At 42.2% G+C, this 22,089-nt stretch overlaps 2 protein-coding genes across 3 annotated transcripts in view; one reads left to right on the top strand and one right to left on the bottom strand.

Moving 5' to 3' along the window:
- Nucleotides 1-22,089, bottom strand: part of LOC105255637 (discoidin domain-containing receptor 2) — a 503,453-nt gene that overhangs the window by 454,984 nt on the left and 26,380 nt on the right. Inside the window, exons 1-2 of one of the 2 annotated variants that reach the window (XM_025406309.1) lie at nucleotides 7,780-7,849; nucleotides 6,535-6,709 (exon numbers count right to left, since the gene is read on the bottom strand). The gene's annotated coding sequence lies outside the window, so the exon portion shown is untranslated. Of the gene's footprint in view, nucleotides 1-6,534; nucleotides 6,710-7,779; nucleotides 7,850-22,089 lie in introns of those variants that run through there. The other variant, XM_025406310.1, reaches the window with a different exon arrangement.
- The window catches only part of LOC105255635 (epithelial discoidin domain-containing receptor 1), a 137,089-nt gene continuing 123,035 nt past the window's right edge, over nucleotides 8,036-22,089 (top strand). Inside the window, exon 1 of the mRNA XM_011265043.3 lies at nucleotides 8,036-8,371. The gene's annotated coding sequence lies outside the window, so the exon portion shown is untranslated. The remainder of the gene's footprint in view (nucleotides 8,372-22,089) is intronic.

A 22,089-nucleotide genomic window follows, 5' to 3' on the forward strand; every position in this document is an offset into this window, starting at 1 on the left:
ACGGGTTGCAAGCGTAATGTTCCGACCCCTCGTTGTGTTCAACCCCACACCCTGTTTGTATACCCGCAACAACGAGAAACACCTCGTCGTTCCGCGCGGCACCTTAGAGAACACCCCGTCCGCCCGCTATCTAGCCAGCCTGCTCCTGCCGTGCTCTCCTCGCTCGTGCCGTGCCGTTGCGGGATACGACGGGCTTTAAAGGATGCGCCGAGCGCGAAACGGCAGCGCGACCCTTCCCGACGCCCGCGTTCATGCGATGCGATGAACGGATCATTGCTCGCTCGCGTTACGCCTCTGTCGTCTCGTGATCCCGAGGAGGGGAAAACCCCTCGATATATATTGTCTACTAAAGTCCAGGAGAGGTTTCCTTGCAACGGCCCGTCTTCGCGGCAGTATCTTTCGTATTTCGTTGAATTATGAGAAGTTCAACGAAAGAAAGAGAAAGAGGGAAGCTCCAATGATCGGCGACCGTGCAATGTCTTGGAAATGCAAGGTATATTTTGCAATACGCAAATCTGCATTCGCATCGATAACGAGCTTATTGGCGATGCATCGGAAATCAGAGAGAAAAATGGCGCGCGAAAGTAACGATGCGGTTAACGAGTCACGCACACATGTTCTATATATATCGAATTGAGTAACAAGGCGCATTCATTTATTGCCTACCATTACGTTAGACGTTATAGCCGTCCCGGATACAGTAATCATGGTTCTAAGGCAGTAATGCGGATCTAAACCCTTTCATCGATGAGAGAGAGAGAGAGGGAGAGAGGGATAGTTACGCAAGACTACCCCTTCAGAAATAACCTGTCGATACCGGTTATGTTGAATCTCACCGCTGAGGCACGTGACTGCGTAAAGTGAGGTATAATAGACGTGCTATACATACACATCGGAGTCTAGCACCGATATCGCGCTGAACTCGGGGACGGCGTCTTCGACTATGGGACGAGAGCTATATATTTAATGGGAGCGTGAGAATATAGGTCAGGCTTCTGCTTTCAGACATTAAGCAATTCGGGAGGAGTTCGAATCCTTCCGGTATTTAAGAGAATTTCGCTGCCGTGAAATAAGGAACGAATAGAATATCCGTTGAAAAGTGTCCCATGAGCGACCGCGCGAGTGTATGTATCGAGAGATTTTATGATCGACGCGATTGGATACTCGAGCGTGTCTCAAAGTAAGCAATAAACGAGCTCCTCGCCTAGAGAACCATTATATTAATCTGTACTTTATGCTCCATAACACCTTGATAAGCAAAAATCGATAAGCATAAAACGAGGCGACAACCGATGACATCGCCGAAAGATGACAGTCTCATTGGCCGCAATGTTAGGGAATATCGTCAAGCTCCATCCATTATGCACATACGCCGGCACAATGTAACGGCATTACAAAGTGCGCGCGTTTGAGAATTAACATAAGAATGACGTACAGAGAGATTCAATTTACCCCCGCCGTTCTATGACGAGCTTTAGCGGGAATCTCCACGACGCCATCCGCCTGCAGAATTCGATTCGCTGAACTCCAATTCTACGATAACGCTAACCTCTTGATTTTCCTTCTCGTAGCAAGCAAACCGAGCGAGCGAACGCGAACAATAGACGAGCTTGTCGCTCCATGGTTTGCCTGACCCAGAACCTCCAAATCCGCACGCGGAATTCATGCCTTTTATGTGGTCCGAGGGCGCATGACCGGGCTAATTGGAATGTTCGGTTGGAATATCTGGAGCAGGTCGCCGCGGATAGATGGAACGTTCCCAAGTACGGATACAACGCCGGAATATTCCTATAACCGAAATTGGCTACAAACAGGTGTAAAGCGCGGTAGAGACGCGGAGACGACCTATATATAACGATGAAATGTCGATCGATCATTTTTGGAGAACGTTGACGCGAGATGGTGAAAGCATTTTTCGCAAAAGCCTCTCCGCGAGTCGACAAAGCATGTGTGGATATTCTTGAACGTTCTGAATTCGAGCGTCTGAATCCGATATACCTTTCATTCGGGGAACTTGACTGGGTCAATTGGAAATATTTGGCGACGACGGTATCTGGAGCGAGGCCTTTCTGGCGACTTCCCCGGAACACGGAGGATACAAAACATCGTGGAACCTTGCGGCTGGCATGAGCGCAAGCAGGCGCGACGCAGGGGCACAAACGCGAAAGAAGAGGCTAGGTTTCTACGTAGAGAGTGGATCGATCCGACTGCCAGGTCAACCCTCACCGCGACTCACTCACCCGGCACCAGCCAGCCACGAGATATTTTGCGCTTATACATATATGTCGTCACGTTACTTATCGCCAATCGCAAATAGTACCAAAGTATTCGTATTAAGCCGACACGTAAATCCATAATCGATATCAATAAAGCGGTTCGCGCCAAACATATTATACGTAAGCGTGTACCTTCGTCGAATCGTATCGTGTAGCGAAAAAAAAAAAAATCACTCAATAAGCGAACGTATAAAATCAATATCAACCAAAATAGATATCCTCGAGAATGTTTAAAATAGAATAAATACGCGAAACGAAGGAGAAAAAAGAATTAGAACCGCGATGGTCGCAGTTTGTACCGATTGCAACTCAATAGACCTTTATGAAGTTCCAACAACCGCGAATCTACCTCGTCTCTCGCTCTTTTGTCCCACGTTTTCGCTCCCACGCTGTCTCTGTACGCGTCTCCTCTTCCCCCTTCTTCCCTCCTCCCGTGTTATCCGCACCGTTTCACGTCGGTGAACAAATTATTCGACTAATTTCAACCGATAACTGACAGTGATGCGCGTTAATATGGAAATATCGCGGCTCGTCGAATGGACAATGTCCAGCGATGTAAAGCTGGATATGCATCGCTCGCTAACACAACCGAGTCGACAAAGACGCATTTAATGCGTAATGCGAGGTAACCAGTCGATCAAGTTATCGAAATAGGCATTCGCGTGATATGAAAGCTGAACCGTCGAATTAAACATCGTATTTTATCCGAATGGACATTAAGAATATACAACGGTATCGAAACGATATTCGTACAAAAGCATTATCGACGCGACTGCAAACTCATCAGCGCGACGTGAATATTTTAATAACATGCGCCGCAATTAATATTATCTGAATTATTTCATAGCGGTCTTTTAATCATTGCATTAATTAATACTACTGCCATATGCAATCTATGTAAATCAAACGAAGCCTCAATAATATTCCGCCGAGCAGCAAAGCGTTAAATAACCCGAATTATGATAGGATGGGTATAAATATGAAATGCTTTACACGAATTACAATTTTGGAAGCGGTCTATTGTTTGCAAATTGAAGCGAGTGTAAGAATCGTAATAAATGAATTGTGATTTATGAATTATCCTCGAGATCATCGTTGATTGCTCGCCACGTTAACGATTCGTTTTCGTTCACGCGATCTCCATTAAAGATGAAAGGGACACGCATACCTCGCTAAAGCGACTCGTGCGAGTTCAAGGTGAACAGTAATGACACGTAAAGAAGCGATCCGTTTCACCAGGCTGCGGCCGACAGTTTTCATACAAAGTCATTCGTTCGAGCGGACACTACATTAAAATTTGCGATGCAACTTTTCTCCCTCTTTCTCTCTCTCTCTCTCTCTCTCATGCAAGAGCGAAACCGACCACGACTATTCACAACTCGATTCTCGGGAAAGACATATTTTCTCGTTTTCTCATCGACGCGCCGCGACTTTCTGCGGTCTCGAGTCTTGTTTTAGTTTTATACGATGTCAACGATTTCTCCAACTGTCGCGTTAGAAACAAATCGTGCGAGGAAAAAAAAATAAACCTCCAATACGTACGACAAATTAATCGAAAGGAGCACGATCGCGAGACGCGGACGAATTTAAATGAGACGACAAATGAGCTCATTTTTCGAGTTCGAGTTTCGCCCCATAACCAGCCGGAGAAGCAATTTGCCGGTGTAACGCAAATTGTCGGTGAAACAATTTCATTGGATGCGGCATAAAGGTTCGCCGCCGTGCGAAACAATAGGAATAGCTACGCCGCTATCGGATTATTCGACGTTTTCATTATAGCCATTGACATCGCCGCGTAAAATATCGATTCGCCGCGAATTCTACGAAACGCGCGGATTTCTCCGTTCCGTGCATTAATATTAATTTTCGAGCTTTTACATTCTCCCTCGCCATTCGGCACACTCGTAACGTAGATTAATTGAGAAAGCCTGTTACCGAGAAGCGAGACACAGCGGTTATTAATGGCATAACAAAATATCGAATGGACGCGCGCGGCCGAAAGCCGACAAATATAAGACGCGAAAACTTTCGAGGCGCGCGAGTGAAAGAAGCAGCCGAGATTTATGGTCGCTCACTACGGAAACATTGTTTTCGGATGAGGGGGACGATTTTACGTTATCCGATTAATGGCGGGTCGAAGAAAGTGCGCGTCGTTTCTACGATGTTTACCGAATTACGGGGAATTAATCAGCATCAAGACGATTAATTGCATCAGTATTCGGCCGGTGCGGCGCACAAAGATATTTCATTTCGATGAAAAAGAATGCGAGTTTTTGTCCGATATCCAGAGAGGGAGAAAGAGAGAGAGAAAGCAAGCTCCAAGTTCCCCATTCGCCCGAAGGAACCTGTCATTAACGTAACGAACGATTCTTGTTGTTCACCGCGGCGAAAGCGTTTATTTCCACGTAGCACTAAATCTAAGCTTGCTTTAGGAGAGCGGGGCGCGGAAACGACGGAGCACAGCTCGAGGAAACAATCCCACGTTTTCTTTTGCTCGTGCCTGGATAAGCCGATGCCCCGAGCCACTAATCACAAAGGAATTACTCGTCGGAAAAAGCCTCCCTTGGTCGCGCAAGATTGTATCCGCGCTATATCCGGATATCCGATTCTCTCGATTCGCCGCGAAAACGAGAGCTACTAACATCTCGTTTAGACGCGAGACGAATCGCGCGAACGAATTATGAGAGAGAGTTCAATGCCGTCGCCGATTTATCGGTTTAAGAGCATCGTAGAACCACTTGCGTAATAACGCGTCACCAAACGGTCGCGAGGGAGCAATTTTGGCGGGAGCTTCTCGGAACAAGTTCGGGGAATTGTCAAAGGCGATGGCTCGTCGAGACAAACGGAGTCGGAGTTCCAACGCGGAGGTCAGCCTGGCGACTGTGCCTTTGCTTAAGTGCCTCGTATTTGGCCTCGTCCGAGGCTACCATTACGCTCCAGAGGGTCGCGCTCCTCTCGTAACTCCGCTCGAGAGAAGACAGCGTCCCGTACATGGCATGCCCAGTTTAGAGCGAACGCGAGTCGCGGTAGATCGCACGAGACTGCCGTCCGTGTACACACGAACAATGGTATATGAAACAAAACGCGCTTCCCGGCTATCCCTACATATCCGCGATCTATGCCATCCTAGAATAGAACCCTTGTAGATCGCGAGATATCTATATCTGCTGATTGATTAGGCCGATTCCGCGCGCTATCAGCTGACATTATCGTACCGTAAGCCAATGCGGGACCGACGTCTCGAGTGGTAGGTATGCTTGATTCATGGACACGCGATATTGTTCTCGATCGTGTCGCCACAATGCTCGCCAATGTTTCCGGTCGGCGCTTAGTACCTCGGCCCAATGGATGTCGACCCAAATCGAAGAGCTAAATTACACCATGTGTCCACATCCGCGGGTACGGGAGATTTGTGGTTTGAAAAAGCTAATAGGAACGCAAGATGGAGGGTACGAGAGAATATGGGTCACTTTGAGGGAAATACGAATCGCGAAATTAATAAACAGCTTTAATTAAGCCGCTCAATACCGAAAATGGTCGAAACATTTCTGGATATTAGCTGACTTTTGTTAATAAATTTCTTCATTTTTATTTTGTGTTTTAGCCATCCCAGGCAAAAATTTCGCACGAAACATTCATCTAATCGTAAGGTTTTATAGTTAAACAATTTCTATAACACACTAAAAGAAATATAAAATTCATGTCTCCGAGATAAATGACATCATTTCTGTTTGCGACAGACCGCGTTTCTTTAATTTCTTCTCCTTTCTAAAATTTCGTAAAAGATTCAGCTAATCGAAAGACTTATAAATATATATTTTATGTAGATTTTAAATTTTGAATAATTTTTTGCAGCATTATGAAAGAAATATAAGATTCATGTTTCTCTTACAACACTCCTCGATATGAAAAAGAAACATGAGATCTCTGTCGCACAATCCTGGATAAATGACATTTCTGTGAAAGATACATCGCGTTTCTGAAACTTCCTCCTTGTAATCCTTAATTTTCCTTTATCATTAGTACGGGGAGATGGAAAGGCGCGCGAGGTTTAACGTCAAGTAAATAGAGCATCCCGAGAAGAAAAGCGGTTACGTAGGAGCGATACGGTAAATGCCGTAAGCAGCCGGGCCGAGCAGCTTCGAGGCGCCATGCTGGCCGATAATTGCGTCTTTCGTTGTCGGGATACTACAAGAGACGATCTCCCCGCGGCGACCTACCGCAACGATATATATTTCGAAATAGCGGTGTTACTTACATACGAACGCTTCCTCCTCCCGCTCCTCCCTTGGATTCCCGCGTCAACCTTCGCCGCTCGTCGAACGAGACGAACCATGTCGGACCTTCTTCGCTCTACCGTAGCCAGCCCGTAAAAGCTTGTAGGAAAGAGCAACGTGAAACCACATCGCTGTCTTGCGGCAACACCCCGGAAACTATAAAGCACAAGATGAAAAATAGTTTAACCCTATCGAAACGTTTACCGCCGCTTCCGACAGCGACTTGAATTTGGCGTCGATTAATTTGCACGATGACCAACGTCGAAACTTTCAATATCGTATAGTAACCTATCGAAAATTTTTAAATTTCACCATTGGCCGTCCTGCAAGTTTCAATCAACGATCAAGTTTAAAAATTGGAGGGTACATGCAAATATATATGAATATAAAATATCTCTTCTTCACATTTTTTGTCTAGGGAGAAAGAGGAGAGAGACGCGGTAAGATCTCGAGTAATTTAAAGGCGATTGTTTCTTAGGAAAAAATTAATTCGCGATCTCTTCTCTTCCTTGCGGCTTTTTAATATTCAACTTGAAATAACTTCTTTTAACTAGCGTTTATAAATTAAAATTCTGTGCAGTTAAAATTAGTTGAGAAATATTACGCATTACATTTCTCCTTCTCTCTTGCTCAAACTTTCTGTGGTATAAAAGTTGATGCTGATTTTACTTGATATGCGATACACACGTAAAAAAGAAACAAAAAAAAGAGATCATTTCACTGTTACGCGAATTAGGATTGTAAAATTAGTAAATTGCGTTTTTTCTCTCTAATAATTTTAGCTCGCTACTTCATATGGGCGTGCTGTTGCATTGCTTATTTATTGCGCATGTAAATTTTATATATTAATTACCAGCAGGGTCTGTCGTAATATCGCTCTACTGCTAAAACATTTTATTCATTTTGCAAAGTGTACACATAACTACGGTAATGAAGTCGTATTCATATTCGCATGGGTAGTATATTTACGGTCTCGGTAACAGAGAACAGAAACAATGCAAAAACTACGCCGGTTTGACTGTTACAAAAACTCAATTACTTCACCGTTTCGCATTCCACGTTGCGACTGGAAAAAATGGCGCATTATATTTGTTCCACCTCTTCGTTTTATTCATCGAAGTAACTGTTTTTTTTAATTAACGAGAGAATATACTCTAAAGCGCGTATTCTAAAATTAATTTTGTCGAAATTAATAATAATAATAATAATAATAAAAACCAACGTACATCTATCTTTACCGTTCACAGAGGCAAAATTCGCAGGGAGTGAAACGCAGCCGGCATCGGTGTACACAAGCACCGCCGGTAGCCGAAGGGTTAAAATTGGCGAGAAGAGCAGGAGGAACCAGATCGCGTGGCGCGGAGCGGACGAATACCAACCTAATCGCGGCGCGTGTGTGCGGGCGCGGATTTAGTTCGAGGTGTCGCCACGGGTCACGGCGGCGCTGCGCCGCCGGCGCGAACCTCAGTCCGTCACGGGGTCGCGAGGGGTACGCATTACTCTTGTCGATTGCCCGTGCACCGGGGGCTCGAAAACGGACGCGCGAAAAGCACACGCCGCCGCGTAAGTGACCGCGTAAGTCGCCGCTGACAGCGATTTCCCTCACTCACGATACGCGCGTCACGATACAGTGTTTTGTGTGTACGGTTGTGAGATGACGGCGACTTGTGAATTACGATAATCGGCCGGAGAGGCAATCGGGACGGAGGAGAGTGACAGTGCGGGTGGCGGAAGGAAAGGACATCGGTGAAGGAGAGAGAAAGATTGAGCACTGCGGCACGATCACGGAACCTGCGACGTACGCTGCTCTCATTAAACGTGAGCGTTTCTTTGTGGGTCACTTATAAATAATAGCCGCCGATAAAATCCTTTGCGCTCCGAATTTATTTTCACGCTATTTAAAAGTCAGTATTAAATATTTATTATTCAATTTTATCTCTTGTCAGCATGTAGCCTTTAATACAAGAAAGTATACATACTCTCTAAAAGTGAATCAATGTATTATCACTGATTTACAGTGCTTATAACTGCTTGTAATCAGTGACTATTTACTGTTTCTCAGTGATAATACACTGATTCGGTGAATACTATTTTTAGTAGAGTGAATCAATGTATTATTACTGAAAAACAGTAAATAGTCACTGATTACAAACAGTTACAAGTACAGCACTGTAAATCAATGATAATACACTGATTCACTTTTATAATGCAATATAAAAATTATATTAAATGTTATAAATATTTATAGAATGCAAAGAGAGCGTCGCATTCAAATTGTTAGATTTCGATAATAAATTAGGAGGATCGCAAAGGATTAGACATTGTCTAGATATGTAATTTGAAATCATTTTGTCATGTAATAGAACCACTCTTTTGTAAATTTATATAATCAATTCCAAGATATAATATACGTTTTGCGTGCTTCAGTTTAATAGCGTAATAGGAATATACAACGACATTTCCCAAAGAAATCAACGGGAGAAAATCTAATCTGTCTTGTTATACAAACACGCGATACACGATTAAACCTTATTTTTCTTTACAACTTTTCGGAATAATTGCATGTCTGCAAGCACGATAGGATTGTAACAAAAAGATTTATATCTAAAATAGATAATTCAAAAATTCACGTTCTAAAAGAAAGAGATAACAGCATTTCCTTCTTTTTCTCAAAGGCTTTCCACAATTTTTCGAAGCAATATATACTCCAAAATATATGTACATTACTGAAACGAAAATGTGACGAGAAAATGAACGATATTTTCTCAAGGCGACTTTCTATTATATTTTCCTCGGCGATATAAAAAATGCAGGCAGCCCCCCCGTCAACCTCAAAGAGCTCAGCTGTCACCGTGACAGATCGAGGTGTACGCGCCTGATTCGGAACGCGCGCGGCCACCGGCTATTATATCGTACGTGCGAACTGCGCGCAGTCTGCGTTCTATTATCTCCATGTTCGGGCCAATCGTGCATGGTACATAGGTCTTGTCCTTTTGTCGAGTCACTCACGATGTCACCATAATGCGGTAACCGCGTCACGCGTCTCTTTCGAACGGTGAACGCGCGATGCGGTCGTCGACGCTCCGAGGCGCTTTGTGCCGACAATTTCTCGGCAATTGAGCAACTCCGCTGTCACGCAATTAATAATGCGGCCTCGCGAGATAGGGACGAGATAAAGCGGGCGCGCTTACGTTATCGGGCCTGCCTCGGAGAGTTAAATGATCACGATAGTGACGATGCGGAAAGCTCATCCCGCTACGCCATCCGCAATTTCACCCCGTATTATGCACGGGCGATGCACGACGCGTCACGTGGCAACCGCGCCCATTCATGGCAGTGTCATTCTTTCGGAGAACGGAAGTAAAAGGTTTGCAGCGAAATATACATTCGTTACTATGCAAATACAGGGAGAATACCGAAGGAGCGCGTTAAGATTTTCGAGAAGCACTTTGCGAACGTTTACCGGAAATCTACGAGACAACCGCATGGAGATGTACGCCACTGGTTGCTTCCGTGCGGTAACTAATTCTCGTCACGTAAGTCCATGCGTGTGTATGTGTGTGCACGAGTCTACGTCACATTCTAGGTAGAATCATCTCCGCGTCGAACGTCCATGCTGATTACTCGCTGACGTTTGGTTCCTTCGCGATATTCCATCCCTGATTTCGATCTACCGCGGCATTGGATTCTGATAATGGCCGTCGCGTATTTTTCGCCGAATTATTTGACTCCATGTAATTGTCGGTCATAACGTTTTCGCGATAAATTCGCTGCGTAAATAATTAACTTGGCGCGATCGGCGCGTTACGTTTGCCCGCATACAACGCGCGCACACGCGCGCGCTAACGCACACCATCGAAATAGGTTCTCTTTGTGAACAAACGCGAATTGTACGCCGAATGTGTAACCGGACGTATATTTCGAAATTGTGTAAATAGCACGTAGAGCTCGTTCACGTATTCATATCGGGCGCGGCTACGCTGCACCTCGTTGAATAATTCTATCACTTTAATTACCGAAGTTTATAGCGGAAATCAGTGCGATGGAGAATAATTAAATCTCGCGGAGAGGCAAAACGCACTCGCGCACACTCGCCTCGCGACTCCGCTGCGCTTTTCTCCGATGATGTACGGGGTTAGGCGGATTGTTGTAAATATAGCACACGCCGGACAGTGACTAAAGGCGAGAACATCAATCAGCAGTCGCGAGCCATTGTGCTCCACGAGGTTGATAATAAATAGCACCTTCCGTTCTCGCCGGTTATAATTCCTCTTCCCGATCGCTCTCGTGTCTTGTCTCTCGTCGCTGCCTTTTTTCTCATTTTTCCCGCGCGCACACACGCTCGCGTGTCTGTATGTGCCGCGAACAGGTGTCTAACTACTGGCTGCCGTTCCTACAGCTCTGCAAGTACCTTTGTTGTAGCCTTATTGTACTTCTTGCTTCCTGCAGATCGCTCGAATCCGTACAATTACACGTGAACTGCGACCGTAGGATAGTACCCACAACTCGCCTGTCTATCGATTAACCATTAGCGAAATTAATGGTACCCGTAGACAATAGAATAGCGCTATAAAGCTTAAGAAAGCGAATTAGATACGAGACACCCGTGCAGATTGCGCTAGTCGCGTGCGTGCGTTATGTCGTCCTACGTGATCTGCTTTCAATGAAGCGGTAACAAAAAAATAGTATCGTTAAAAGTATTATTTTGATTTATTTCGCTTGACCATGCGTAAAAATCATTTCAAACTTCTCCCTCACTCGCTCTTTCTCTCGACAATTTCTCTCTGTCACTTTCTATCATCATAAGGAATATCGAGTAAATATTATGACGCACTAGAAAATTTTACATATTTCCAGAAATTACATCTCGGCAGCGAGATACTTGGTGACTTGGCAGCCACTCATTTTATAATGGCCGGAATGTTAAACAAGCGGGATGACAGTGCTCACTGCTGGGAAAACTACACTTGACTATTTTATGCACCGCGCTTCTCTTCTCTACCAACTTGAGAGTATATGGTGCTATCTCGCATACGCTCTCTAGTTCAGTTTCAAACTTTAATTAAAAAGGTGAAGTCGCAATAAGGTCCTTCCACTCCTCGGGCTAAACCTTCCCCACTTTGCGCCACCGCCACCATCACCACCATCACCATTGCTCGCCTGCCCATTCGTCAAGAGCCTCGTGTCCGAGAAGCTATTTTAATTTCATTCACAGGGAATAAACAGAACAATGAAATTAATGTCAACATGCACATTCGCGCGTACCTTTAATGTATAGCTAAAGTGTGTATATTTCCGGTACAAATGACATTCTTTTGGCGGTAGTTTATTTTCGACGAATACAAACACAATACATGTATAAAAAATATAAACAAATATATTTTTATTAAACCAGTTTGTTGATGTTACATTTTTCGTCTTGCATATCACTTGATCAAAATTAATTTTAATAATTGATGCGTTTTAATTATTAAATAAAATACTGAGAGACAGCCGTTTCCGATGAAAAACCGTCAATCAAATAATAATGCAATATCTACTTCGTTTTATGTTATTAAATTTAAACCAGACGGGTTTTTAATACAATTTTATGGAAATATCGAGAAATATAATACTTAATATAATACAAAATTACTTTAGTCTATCGTCGAACAGAAGCTGGCTAAACGAAAATTCGGAAAATTCTGCGATGAGTCTTTTCGGTTGAAAGGAAACCGACTCACTCGAGTGGATGTTCAGCAAACCGCGGGATTGAGGTGGCTGTTACCAGGGCGCGCCGATCTTTGATTAAGAATTCAAGCGGAATAAGTCGAAGTCTCTGATAAAAGGTTGCTAAAATTTTCGATAATTCAATACTTTATAAGTTCCATCGTAAATGGGGATTAATGTAGCATTTTTCGATATATTGAAACATGCTATACGAATATGTAAATTCTCCCATTAAAAGGCAAAGATAAAAATCATTGTATATATATGAAAATTACATAAAATGTAGAATTTTAGATAATATTAAAAATTTTCGGTAAAGTGTTCGTATAATTGATAATAACTGTCCTGATAATTTTTACCGTGCAATAAATTATTACGATATTATGATTCTCCTCTGACATCATTTTATTCAATAATTATATCATGTATTTTAATTACAACGTACAACATTTTCATATTCATATACTGCTATTATGTTGAATCGTAGTTATTATATTATTTTCTTATAATTATTTATACTTTAAATTTTCTTTTCTTATTTTTGACACATTCTATTCGTAAATTATTCAACTAACAATGTAATTTATTAATAAAACTTTCTATTCTTCAAAAGTAATAACAATTAATACCATATTATACTGCCGGCATTCATCTACAGTCAGTACAATCAGAGGAGTATTATGCCATGATTCACTTGTTGATAAAAAACTATCATAGCAGTTATTAGCGATTGTATCTGCGCGAGATGCATCTCGTGCGAAGGCAATTATAAAGTCGGCCGACAAGCATGATATTGGATCATATCGGTTGCACGTAATCGCAATCACTCGCAATCCAATGCAGCATTTCACCAACGTCATAAACGCATCACGGTGTCATACCGAAAATTAATCTAATATCAAGCCTAGAAAATATTTATCGCATAATCAATCGATGCGTTCAATCGTAAAGTGCCAATACGTGTATCACAGTGTCACGTTGAAACGCTTCCAACACTCATATAATGAATAATCTATGAATATCTTGTTCCGCCTGCAATCAGAAAATTATCTCATATTCGATCATATCATCGTGATTAACGTGCATATCGATTTCTACGGACTAGAATCAGATATTCCAACGACTATCTTCATTTTGCAAAGCTTTTGTAATCCATAATGAAGACTTTTAACTCATTTCATATATCCGCCGCTTATATTTTATATGAGTAAGATATGATCGTAGTAATAATATATTTATTATATTATATCCCTCAGCCATCATTCTCATGTGCATGCACATCCTACAATATTCTCGATCCAATTTCCTGTGGAAAATTATGTCGAGGGTAACGAGATCAGAGATCATTTCATTTACCCTTATAAACAATTTCAATTACGCGGTGTTTATCGCGTCTCGCTTATGATAATATTTTTTTGCACTTTCATTCCTTCGCCTATAAAATCTGAGTATCCACTTGCTTTTTGCTAAACTTATGCATATAATATTAATTTTATCAAACTCTTTTTTTACGTAATTATAATGGATTGATACTCGCATGTCCACACACAGAAAAAAAAGATTCTTGTTTTGAAAATTTATTTAGTTTTAACATGGAAATCTTGAAATGAGATTATATTGCGTTAATTAAAGAAAAATATAATTATTTGAATAATTGCTTACTTGAATGAAGCCATTTTATATAGTTCAATCGAGAAAAATATATTCTTGTGATTTGAGATTTAATTTTCTTGAATAGAAGAGAAACAATGTTAGATAGAAAATAACATTTTTAAATCAAAGATTATAATTTTCTTAAAGTAGAATTAAATAATTATATATTCTTGAGATGACATTTACAATATTGAAATAAGACTATGATATTGTTGAAATTTAAAATTATTAAATTCTTCCAAGAAGATTATAAATTGTGGTGTATATACGAAACAATGTACGCGTTAGTTTAAGTATATAAGTTTCGATTTGACACTTATTTTTTTTTCTGTGCACATGTAACAGATGAAAAGACTGGTTAATCCAAATCCGGACGTCCACGTCCGTTGCGCGAGATTAGCAGCCCACGTTAGTGATTAGATGAAAGCCGTTTGCTTCGGTTAGCATTGGCTGCCCGTATCCGCAAAGCTACCTTCCGGATAATCTGACAAGCACTCGCGTATTCGTTCGTCACGGTTTATCGCCGCTGATCTCGTCTCTCGGGGCTGTCTCGAGCTGTCGTTCAAGTTCGAAGGAGCGCAATGCAACTCGGTAACGGCCAGTAAAGCAATTCGTTCCACCAATATAACGAAGCAACTGAGCCTGGTAATGGCGCGGCGTTACGTTATCTTAAACTGGTGCCTTTGCCATCGTCACTCTTCGGAGTTGCACGCTATCGACTCGAGGTTTTGATGAGAAAACATCGTCGCGAATAAAACTTGAGAGACAGAGACTCGTGACAGACTAACTTCCCGTTAAATTCCGTTCGACACGCGCGCATTTTCTTCGTACAATTCGTTCGACACATATCTCGTAAACGAGAAATACAGCTTTTTCAACTTTGCCTGATTAGTAGTCGCGATACTGCGTTCAGAATATAACCAGATCTAATCCTTTTCCGGGACATAAATCGCAAACCGGTAGGAAACGCATGTGACCGCTTTCATTTAGCAACGTTAAATACATCCATGCATGGATACAATACATGCGAGCGACACGTCCTCGATATGTATTCGCCGCTGATACACGTGCGTGCGATTAGCATAGTACAAAAGTGCGTACACAAGTATTACGTCATCGTAGAAAGCGTTCGGCGGACGCGGATACGTGTAAACTCCTGACGACAACTTGTAGTCCTGTTCAGGACGACATCCTCTCCACGCTGGACTCACCGACCCATGTTTATGGCGTAAGGAGTAATCGTACGGCGCTGCTATTATTTGTCTCAATTAATCTCATGTGAAAGTACGAGTTACGTATCATTAAGAAATACGCGGCAAGCTGTTGTAGGATAACATCGCCGACAAAACACACAGCACACACAGCAGATAATTAATTTTCGCAGATAGTTGTTTCTTTGCCTAACACAAACTGTAAGAAACTATTTTTCTAAAGTTCGTAAACTTTTTCTTCTAAGGAGGAAATATAGTTTACATCTTGCTTGTGTCTTTCCGCCATTTTTCATTACCGAAACAAGCAATTTCTTGAAAAGTAGCGATAAAAATTGGATCCAACTTATAGGCTTCTTTTGATAAAAATAATTTAACACCCATTCTTATACGGGTCGCCCTCGTTGATGTAATTACCTACGATAGTTTCCCGCACCACGCATTTTCCCACATAAGCGTCGACAAATCATACGACGATAAAACATGCGCATATTTATCTTCATTACTGCCTGACAGCTCGGTCATAAACATAATCAAAAAGTTCGTTTAAAACGCGAATAATATATTTATAGCTAAAGCGATAAAACGTATTATGAATGCTTCTACAGCGTCATCGCGAAAATAACTGCAAATTGCTCGAAACGCAATACGTAATCTGATTTAACTTATACAAATCTTTCTTCCCAAATACAGCATCGAAATCACCTCTCTTTCTCTCATTTTATCATCTCTAATTATGCGTCCACACGTTTGATTATTATAGTTTTAAATAATTGGAGATAATTTTAGATTATTTTTTTTTTAATCTCAAAAACAAGAAATCTTATAAGAGTAAGTTTGAAATTATGAAATAACTTTCAATTTCTTTTTCAATATTCCCAGACTATACTGATGTAATATATCATAGAAAGATTCTTCCACGAATCTTGCAGTAAACTATGCATGAAAAATATCGACGAAAAATATGAATATTCATCTTCATTATTACGATACAGTTCACACATAAAGTTAATCAGGAAGTTTACTCTGAGCGCACCTTACATATATCAGCGATAGATTATGAAAGTGCATATCCATCCTGCATCCAGACTGCATCGGAAGTCTGCGAGCGCAAACTTCCGAAGCGTGATAACTCCATGTAATTTAATAGCGTATTGTACGGAAAAATCTTTCGCATATTTTCTCTTGTATGTTATAATAAATTGAATTGCTACATAATTATTTTTATTTTATTTTCATTCCATCCTTCGGCTAATTGTAAGTATGATACGAAATCAACAAATGTACGAAAGAGTTGCTAATCATTAATATATATAATATATATAATCATTAATATATATAAATTTGATTAATTTGTAACTACGAAAAAATAACTAACTCTCTCGCTCTCTCTGCAACTGTAGAAAAAAAAAATAAAAAACTGTGTCCATTGTATACAAAATTAAATAATATGTAGAGAGGAATATACTATTATTTTACACTATTATATTACACATACGTGTATGTAAGGTTTGCACAATAGGTGCAGTAAAACGTGCACGTTTATCAGCCCCATTAGCTCATCCGGACAAGATGAGGAAGTCGGAGTACGCCGGATGTACGATACGTTTCACCTGGCGCGTTACGAAAGCGCATCCCTTTACATCGCCGTGGAAAGCGCTCAGCGCACGCGAGCGGACGCAAACTTCCGAACGGGTGATAACCACCGGACTCTAGATAGCTTCTTTCGGAATCCGCGTGGGATCGGGCGCGATCGGTGTGGCGTTTAACGAATGTCAGGATGTGTGTGTGTGTGTCCGTGCGCGTCTGTGTGCACCCGTAGCGTACCCAAAGGCAAACAGGAAGCGGTTCCCTGCAGAACCGGTCTACCGTTGGTCCGCGCCGCTATCTGTCCACGGCAGCGCGGCGCAAACATTTGTTCAGGACGGGGGTGGAAAAGCGGCAGCGGTGTCGACGGAGGCGCGAGTGGCGATGCGATATCGGTAATAAGATAACGACTGTCCGGCGCGCCCGGTCTCTTCCCTCCCTACGTTTGTTTCAGTTCCTGTCTCCTCCCCCCCGCTTCATCCGCCCACCCCCGTGACCCGTTCTCTTTGTCCTCTTCAGCCCCCGACCTCGCTGTATACTCTTTGTACTCCGTTCTTCCTCTCTGAAACAACCGAGCTTCTACAAGAGCTTGGCTCGTTCGTTCGTTCGTTCGAACTTCCTCTATCGAGGATCCTCGGGGCTTCGCCCCGGGTTCCGCGATCCACCTTATAATGTTTCTATATCGGCTAGTTAGCGGTTGAATTTTTGCTAAATAACAGCCGCGAGCCATTAAAGTTATCCGAGCAAAGTGTCTGTGATCATAAATAATTATTTTCAACAGATTGATGCGTTATTATCATGCGTACAGATTTTAAATTTTGCAAAAGAGCGCTTCGCGAGTCGGAAGAACGCACGTACGTGTTATCCGCGGATGAATCGCGAACACGTCGGGAGATAGTCTACCTCTTTTCCGATTCGAACGATTCGAGTCTGTAATGTTCAAACGACGTCGGTCGAGACCATGACGATTATGGCGCTCTTAGTCGGGATCCTTTCGGAATCGAGATCCCCGAAAACGCTCCTATATCGCTTTCTTACGAGTCTCATAATGGAGCCCGCCTCTCGAAAGTAGATCCTCCTCTCGACGCCGATATCCAAAGCGCGAAGGAGAAAATACTTGGCGTATTCCCCGATCGCTCTATCCGACCTCCTAATGCCAACGAACAAAAGAAGAAAAGGGGGCCCCGCGTTTACGCGTCGCGCGTGTATTGTGCCTCTCGTATTATTGGACGCGCGACGACCTGATCCACGCGTGATCCAACGAACAATGAAAAACAGTGCTCTTCGCGAGGGTGGACGGTCCACGGACGATGCGTAAAAACGCGCCCGCGGGATACCACTCGGAGGAGAGGAAGCGGAGCGCGCGATACCTATAAACGAAGATCGGCGTCGGCGATGGCAACCCCATTTCGTGTGGTGTGAGAGTCGAGCATGTGGCAATAAACAATTTGTTACGTCGAGAGGGTCGAAGCTTGTGTAACGCTCCGTCTCTCTTTGCCTCTCGTCATTTCTCTCCCATCGTCTTCGTCTCCTATTCTCTCATCGGGCCCCTCTCTTTCTCTCTCTCTCTTTCTCTCTCCCTCATTCATTCGCTCCGTCCATCTCCTCCCTTTCTCACCCTTCTCGTTCCCGGCTCGTTCACGCACGACGTTACTTCGCCGCCGTCGCTGTGGAGCGACGTAACAATCAATAGCGGCGCGTCACGTTGTTTTCTATACGTTACCTCCGTCCGCGCCGCACGCGATCGTTAACCTCTCGATTATCGTTGCGGCGGCCGCGACGATCGGCCCATTCCTCCTGCCCTCGGCGGGACCACGTCAACGACAATGCCGTTATATACCGCGAGCGTACCGTTGTGTTTCACCGCGATGATGTAATAGTTTAAAAACCGATGGATATGTCCCGCGCTATAGGCCCGAGTGAGTTATGTCCGAATCCCCCGGGGCCAGAGTTTTATCTGCCTTCTTGCTCTTGTCCGCGTGCCGTGATGAAAAGCGATTTCGCGCACACATTCCAGCAAGCGATGGAAAATAGAAACGAGATAGAAATATTAATGCGCTTATATAGAGGCTGGTTATTTACACGCGTATCTAATGTATAAAATAACGAGGGATTTTATGTTACGATAATACATATTTACCCCTCGATTTGCGCGACTACTTTTTTACGCAAGAAATATTCAGATAAATATTTCAAAGAAAGATACCGAGAGATTTTCGTTTAATCTAATGGCTATTTTATTATATATTTATTATTAAATTTCCACTATAAAACCCAAGACTGTTCGAAAATGCATAAATCTCCGAGTGATATATTTTCTTCGTTAATATAAATATTTTTCATAAATTAACATAACTTTATGTGTGAAAGAAAATTCCTGGTGGCATCATTATACATATATATATCTACGCGATTACAGCGTTAAATAAATCAAAGTGTTTTCGCATTTAATTACACGTGTGATACTGATTCGCTCGGTAACAGAAAACGCACAGTATCGCGAAGTGAACGAGATTCGAAGGCAGGGGAAGAAACGTCAAGGGTATACGGGTGAATACCTGCGAAACGAGGAGAAACGTTGGAAAAGGCTAGAAGTTTTATTTCTCCTCTCTCGCTGCGTCGGCCGCATTATACGCACGCAGACGATAACGGAGCAGGGTTGGGGGGGAGGGGGGGGAGGGAAGAGAAAGGATGGGCGAGGGCGCGAAGAGAGGAAGAGGCGCGGAATAAAATGAGATCGCATTATATGCACTCGTGAAAAGGAGCCAGAGGGACTGCGAATCTCTCAGCCGTTTGGATCATACGGCCACCGACGCACACACCGGCGCAAAAGTGTTTTACAACACATGTGCGTATACGCGTGTGCGTGCCGCATACATGGACCTTCCTTGCCCCTTTGAACGAGATATACGCGCGCGCCGATGTGCTCTCTTTGCGCGAAAAAACAAACGCGAATTCCGTTTTTGATGCGCACTGGCGCAAAAGTATTTTATAATGTCGACGGAGACACACGCGCACGTGTATCCGTTTCGCGTAAAACGGGTTTAACGTATCGCGATACATCCCCTTTGCGCGAATCGAGCTGGTCGCGCGACGTTGATCACTACTTCGTATTCTCGTTTTGCAGCCGGAACCGTTTCGTGGATCGGTGAAAGGATGTATTTATCTACCGTACGGGAGGGATTCGCGTCAAACTTTTTATACGAAAACTATGCGAAAACGAGATCCGCGTGACGGTTAGCCGCTTTATTTCTCTACGCTACGGTAGAGATATTTTTTTGCATACGCGAGAAAAAAAGTATATATTATACACACACATGTATATGTATCTTCCAGCTGAGAATTCCGTTCTCGGTATAATATACTCTCTCTCACATAAATATTTTTCATTAACCAAGAAAATCGCCCCCGCGTACCGGTAATTGCACGTACGCTTTTATATTCCTCTGTGAAAGTAAAAAAAACAAATGCCTCTGCGTACGAGACTTGTGCATAACTTGGCAATTTTTCAAGCAAAACGGCGTTTCCCGGCCATTAAATCGCCTTTGACGTGCAGTGATCTAAGTAAAAGCAGTTTCATACAACGAGACTATCGTACATTGCTTTTTCACAGGCTAGTGTGCCGCATTTCATTTACGTGAGATATAGAATAAGCCGACATTTTTTTACTAGAATTTAAATACTTTAACAAAGGACGGTTTGAAAAAATTATTTAATAACCGATTTAATCGCAAAATTTAATCATGTGATGATTTTTATATTATTTTTCAAATACTTGTACATCAATTTGGAGTTTAATTTGAGAACTGTCGTTATTTTACGTTATGCAGAGATTTTTATTTGCATTTCTCTCACGATTTCACGTACTCTATCAAATTTTTTAGTACTCTATCAACGTTTTTATCAAATATACGAAATTTTCAAAAGATATGTGGAAATATCTTATTAAAGTATCTAATAATAGCCTAATATCTCTGAAATGGGAAGCCATAAATGGGCTTCCATCTCTGAATTCTCTCGTGCGCCTTGCAAAACCGCTCTCTCCGCCACGTGAAAACCCGTTTCGCCAGTTCCGTCACCAATCCACGTCGGGCATTTCCGCTAAAACCTTCGTTTCTACCTCGTTTCCACAAACTCCGAGCGTGGAGTGACTGACGCGTTTGTCGGCTCGCGGCGATGGAAACCAACGACAAGCGCGGTAACCAAACTCCATTAATCAAGCGGCATTCGTCGCTTAATGAAAAGGCCAAATATCGTTCACCGTGAATGAAAGATAGCCGTTCGCGGAAACGATTCAAACTGCCAACCTAAACTGCCAAAGCAGGCAACGTGCAAATTTCACCGTGATCGGTGAGGATAGGTGGACGTATCGGATTTTACACACCTCGATAAAGCAAATATATCTTTATCGCGTCTAACATTTGTTATAGTTAATAATACAGGTACTGTATGACACCTTATCAAGATTGTAATATACGCGCATTGCAAGAGGATACTTTTTTTTCTATTGATTTATAGATAAAACTATCCGAATGATATAAAAAGCAACTGCGATTCCAGGTCTATAGATCTATAATTTAAATTAATTTACTCTCTTGAAGATTTACAAAATGGCTTAATAATTAGTGATTTGATAAAAACTAAAAGTTAAAAATAAAAAATGTTGAGTTTTTTGGGCAAGAGGGAACCCGTACTTACATACTTTAAAATGAAATTTTTAACGTGACGATCGCGCGCCAACCACTTTTCTTACAAGTTACACTACTGTGAAAACTTAATCTCGCGGTACGTAATAATAGGCAGAAGAAAGGCCCACCCCGTATATCAAGTTCTATTAAAAAACTTAAGATGAAACTATTCTAATAAAATGCAGGTTGCACGTCAAAGGTACACGCGCGTATGCGTTTTTTTTTATACATCCATATAATTGAAAAAAGTTGTAAGAAAGCAAAATATCACGCGAGTAAACAAGTTGTATCGATCGATTATTATCTTCAAAGCGCGAAACGTGTAAAAATATTTGTGTAAAAATAAAGCGGAAGAATTAAAGAAAGTGTTTTGCTCGATGATAATTTAAGCAAGACATTCATTGCAGGGCAGTCGCGATTGTCGTAACAATTATCATAACAAGGTAATAATGATATGATCAGTAATGCTAATTATCATTAAAATAATTATGTAGATATAGGTGTGATGCGCGATATTAATTCTCGTTGAATACGAGAAGATAGATCCGCGCGCAAAGGTATTTATGTAAAATTATACAATTTGCATTTCGAACAGTGAAAGGTTTAACAATAAAATTGTCGAGCACCAATATTGTTCCGTTCCATACGCGCGTGATAGAAACAACAGAAAGTTATAATTATCCACATCGAT

This window comes from Camponotus floridanus, unplaced genomic scaffold, assembly GCF_003227725.1.
Source record: "Camponotus floridanus strain SB8 unplaced genomic scaffold, Cflo_v7.5 scaffold14, whole genome shotgun sequence".
Classification (NCBI taxonomy): domain Eukaryota; kingdom Metazoa; phylum Arthropoda; class Insecta; order Hymenoptera; family Formicidae; genus Camponotus; species Camponotus floridanus.